A 6,000-nucleotide genomic window follows, 5' to 3' on the forward strand; every position below is an offset into this window, starting at 1 on the left:
TGGATTTTGTACAAATTCATTTGTCAGTATTTATGTTACCAATTGAGAGTCTGTATACCTTGAAGTTTCTTTGAATTGTTCATCAATCTTTACATTTGTACTCTCAACAATTTTCTGCAATCTTTTGTTAAAACATCTATATGCTTTACTCTTAGATGAATAACCAAGAAATATTCCTTCATCACTTCTAGGATCAAATTTTCCAATATACTCATCTCTTCTAATATAGCATTTACTTCCAAATATTCTGAAATACTTAAGTGTAGGAGTAATACCAAACCATAGTTCATGAGGTGTCTTACCGGTTTCACCTTTGATGTGAACTTTGTTGAATGTATAGACTGTTGTACTTACTGCTTCTCTCCAATATACATGTGGTAGATTTGTTTCAAATAACATACTTCTGGTTGCATCCAAGATAGTTCTATTTTTCCTTTCTACAAGTCCATTTTGTTGTGGTGTCTGGGGTGCTGATAGTTGTCTTCTGATTCCATTCACTTCACAGAATACATTAAACTCCTTAGATGTAAATTCTCCCCCTTGATTTGATCTTAGACATTTGATTTTCTTGTCGATTTAATTTTCTACCATTGCTTTGAACATTTTGAACTTCCCAAGTGCGTCTGATTTTTCTCTGAGAAAAGTAACCCAACAAATTATAGAATAGTCATCAATGATTAGCATAAAATATCTATCTCCTTATAAACTTTTAGTTCTAGCTAGACCACATAAATCAGTATGAATTAAATCAAGAGAATTATTGGATTTTTCTGGAATACTTTTGTAAGTAGCTCTAACTTGTTTTCCAAATTGACATTCCTTACATACCGTATTGTGAGGTATAACAATCTTAGGTAGATCTCTAACTGCCTTAGTAGTACTAATCTTTACCATGCAATCAAAATTTACATGACAGAGTCTCTTATGCCATAGCCAACTTTCATCAATATGAGCAATCAAGAATGTTTTTTCATTGTTATTCAGATGAAAGATGTTACCTCTAGTTTGATTACCAGTTGCAATTTCTAAACCAGTTCTGTGCATAATTTTGCATTTACCATTTTTGAACTGTAACTAAAATCCTTTTTCAACTAATTGACCAACATTCAAAAGATTATGCTTTGAACCTTCAACATAGTAAACATTGTCATTATTATGCTTACCATCAAGAGATGTACCCTTACCTTTGATCAAACAAGCTTTATCATCTCCAAATATTACTAGACCTCCATTGTACTCCTGAAAAGTTAGGAATTTACTCTTATCGCCAGTCATATGATGTGAACATCTTGAATCAATGATCCATTCATCCTTTACTTCAATTTTAGCTGCCAAGGCCTGCTCTGTCGGTTGAACAGTAGGTGTCAGTTGATCTTCTGTTATAGCAGCAAAGACCCATCCATTGTCTGTCGGATCCTCATCAGAATCATTAGTGACTCCTTCATCGGCAAGATAACAAGATTTGTCTTTATTTTTCTAAAATTTGTATCTCTGATATTCAGGGTTAGGTTTGTATGTCCTTCTAGCTTCTTCTCTTAACCTAGCATGTCTATTAGGGCATCTTGAGGCCATATGACCAATCTTATTATAGTTGAAACATTTAAAGGGTGTTTTACCTTCATGCTTACTTCCAATTGGACCTTCAAGCATTTTTCTTGCAAATAGTTCTTCAAGTTCTTCATTTTCTTTCCTGCTTTCTTCAAGTTCTCTTGCATAAAAGGCTTTCCAATTAGACTTGTCAAATGATTGTGTAGATGATGTTGATGCTTTAAAAGCTAAGTCAATTTTTATAGTGGCAACAAGACCAAATTCCTCAATTTCAAATGCTGAAAGTTTTCCAATCATTATATCCCTAGTTACTGATGTGTTAGGCATTGTTCTTAGTTCATTTATAGCAGTAACTTTCATCTTATATGCTGGTGGCAATCCTCTTAAAATTTTTCAAACAATTTCATCTTCACTCAAGGTTCCTCCATGACATTTAATACCCAAAATAATTTCATTTACTCTTTCCATAAAAGAAGAAATTCTTTCATCTTCTTCCATTTTCAGATTTTCATACCTAACCTGGAAGCTTTCAAGTTTTGCAATTTTGACTGTGGAATCTCCTTCATTCAATATTTCCAAATGATCCCAAATAGCTTTAGCAGTAGACCTATCTGATAGTCCCATGATTTGATGATCTGATAATGCGCTTAAAAGTGCTTCTCTTGCCTTGCAATCATTTTCTTCATCCTTAGCCAGATTTGATGGATTAGGCTGACTTGTAGTAGGAGCAGTATATCCATTTTTTGTAACCTCCCAGATATATTTTCCAATGCAGTTCAGATTTGTTTCCATCTTGATCTTCCATATCCCATAGTTGGTTCCATCAAGTTTGGGACTGTCCTTCTTGAAATAGTTGCTAGACATTGGATCTCCTCAAGCTATTAAACTTTTGCAAAAAGAGGACTAGGCTCTAATACCAATTGTTAGGTCCTGGGGACAACTGAGAGTGGGGGTGGGTGAATCAATTGTCTAATAAATTTAAACCAAAAGCAACTTAAACAACATTAATACTTTATACCGATAAACCAGTCTTTTATGTCGGTAGATAGTTCTATCAGTTAATAGCAATACCAGTAAGATTTAATGCATGAAACAAAAAGAACAAAGTCATCCACAACACATAACACCAGAACTTATACGTGGGAGCCCTATAAGGGGAAAAACCACAGTGGGAAACCTTACCCACAATCAGATGATACTACTGCAGATAGTAAGTGTATACAAATGGGGTCTGCACATGCAGAAACCCAAGCGCCTAGATCTCACTGCTCAATCACAAATGAGAGTCACACTAACTACAATTGGATGGTTAAATCCAATAAGAATGTACTGCTTAATTTAGCATCTTTCTATGCTTGATTCAGTACCGATATAGTTCTGATTGTCTTCACAAAACCCTCCTTCAATCTTCAAATGATGTCTTCATGTATAGCTCTTCTTATTCTCGCATATACCTTCACACAACTCTTTTTCACATTCCACATCCGATCTTACAATTAAGATCTTTACATTTATACCATAACCTAAGACAAATTTTAGTAGGTTGGCTCTATGAGATATTACAATAAAAACATTTTATAAACAAAACAATATCCGATGCGATAACCGATTGAACATGTCAGCTTAATGCATTTACAACAATAATAAATCATCTCCATAGCATATCGTGCTGATCTGGAAAAGATAATCCTATCGGTGTATACCCTGGACCTATTTGTCTGTAATAGCAAATATACAAATACAATTATTGCAATAAACCAATCTTCAAGACAAGGTGTCCAAAAGATGTCTTCAACATAACCATGTTTTTTCCATGCTATTCCAAGTGCCGATGAACATTATATCCTGTCGGTGTACCAGATATCAATGACTATGTACTTATCGGTGAATGTTGTTGATTCTCCAAAGTGCCAGAGTTGATAGTGTTTAGTAGATGTTGACATCAATGACAAAACCATACCAAAATACCAATAGATAACTTGTTTAGGGTGTGACTTTTTCTATTTTCAAGTGAAATTTTTTTTCCTAAATGAACTAAGGAATCTATTACCTGTATCATTGAAAATGTTATTTAAAAAGCCATAGAATCTAAGAATTTCTTTGAAGAACAACTCTAATACTTGGGATGCTTTAAATTCACATGTGATAGGGAGAAAGTTTGCATATTTTGTCAATCTATCAACCACAACAAATAAGAAATATTTACCTTGAGATTTAGGCAAGCCTATAATGAAGTTCTTGGAAATTATTTCCTACTTATGTTAGGATAACCGGTGAACAACTAAGAGGGGCGGGGGTGAATCAATTGTTAACAAATTATATTAATCAAACTACTTTATAACCTTTAACCGAAGCACATTAACATTGAATACTAGAATAGAAGAAACAGATACCAGTAAGCAATAAAACTTAAGAATGAAATAGGGATTTAACACAATGCAACCATACCACCTAACAACATGATTTGTACATGGAAAACCTGGTAAAGGGAAAAACCACAGTGGAAAGCCTACCCACAATCAGATGATACTTCTATAGAAAGTATGTGATACAATAAGGGGCCTACACATGCAAGAAGGCACACTTCCTAGAGCGTACTGCTCATTACAAAAGAGTCTTACTGACTACAGAGAAGTTATAACCACCTCAAAATAATTGGACAATAATCCAGAAGAATGAACTGCCAGAGATAGCATCTACCATGTCTGATTATAGTCTCGGTTAAGCTCAATACTAGAGGCCTTTGACCTCTTACTTAAACCCAATTCGATCACCAATGATAGACTAAATATTCTTTGCATATGATATTACATTCCACAACCACGACACACATTATTCCTATACCATGATCTCTAATGAGATCTTACATCAATTTATACAAACCCTAAGGCCTAAACCAATTAGGTCAGCCACCTAAAAGATATTATCATAATATCATTACATACATCCATATTACAATGATATGCCATGTTGGCTTAAGACCAAAACAACATTATCCAATCCATAAATCATCTCGGTAACATGCAGAGAACATGTTAACATGATACCGGTCCATAACCTAGATAGGTACCAGACCTAATCTGGGTCCACCATGCCAAAGCAATGTCTCCAATCAGTTGAGTCACAATCAAGGATCACCTTCTGCATCCTAAATTTCATCTAGAAGCCGCACCAACACCACTTATGAATTTTGTCAAAGATTCTTAGTAAAAGCTCTGGCGGTTAAACCTTAAACCCTTATTGGTAACACAAGATCTTCTACCGGTAACCAAAACCTGTCTGTCGATAACCATGTTGACATGAATGAAAAAAAATCAATGCAACACATAATCAATTCCTCCATATTGCCAACAATCTCCCTCTTTGGCATTGATGACAACACTAGATGTGAAAAACATCTAAGTACCAAGAAATATGAACCAAGTCTCCCCCTGTAAATAATATCTCTATAAAGTTTTGAATTTATTTTTCACATCACTATCTCTCCCCCTTTGACATCAATGCCAGAAATCTGACAAAAATATCAAAGCAAGAATATAAGCCTCTGAATCTCAAAGCTGACTACTCCCCCTGAGAAGTAGCACCACTACATCGATTTGGAGCAAAGGATAAAGTTGATGATGTATACTAGATTGATGGTCTACTCCATCAATTAAGTTTATGTCAGAAAGGGTAGATACCCCTAACCTATCTCTCACATAATCAAATGATTCCTTAGACAATGGTTTAGTGAATATATCTACAATTTGTCCTTTAGTGTTCACATAAACTAATTTTACTTCCTTTTCTTCCACCTTGTCCTTTAGAAAGTTATATTTTATTGATATGTACTTAGTCCTAGAGTGAAATACTGGATTCTTAGACATGTCAATAGCTGTAGAGTTATCACAATAGATAACTATCGGTTCACTATAATTTACCTTGATATCCTTCAACATTTGCTTCACCGACAAGACTTGAGTGTAATTGGTTGCTACTACAACATATTCAACTTCTACAGTAGATAAAGAAATGCATGACTATTTTTTGGTGATCCATGAAACCAATTTATTTCTAAGAAAGAAAGCTCCACCAAAAGTGCTCTTCCTGTCATCAATATCTCCTGCCCAATCTGAATCTGTATATGCACATAAAGTGAAGTTATCATCTCTAGAATACCATAAGCCATACTTTGTTGTTCCTTGCAAATACCAGAATATCCTCTTAACTGCACATTCATGATTTTCTTTAGGATTACTTTGATATCTTGAAACAATACTTACTACATTCATAATATCTGGTCTAGTTCGAGTTAGATATAACAAGCCACCAATCATAGACTTATACCTTGTCGTATTTACCGGTGCAGATGTGTCTTTGATAGATAATTTTTCAATTGTCACCATAGGAGTACTTACCAGTTTGGAATTATCCATACCAAACTTCTTCAACAATTCCCTTAGATACTTAGTT

This window comes from Cryptomeria japonica, chromosome 7, assembly GCF_030272615.1.
Source record: "Cryptomeria japonica chromosome 7, Sugi_1.0, whole genome shotgun sequence".
Classification (NCBI taxonomy): Eukaryota; Viridiplantae; Streptophyta; class Pinopsida; order Cupressales; family Cupressaceae; genus Cryptomeria; species Cryptomeria japonica.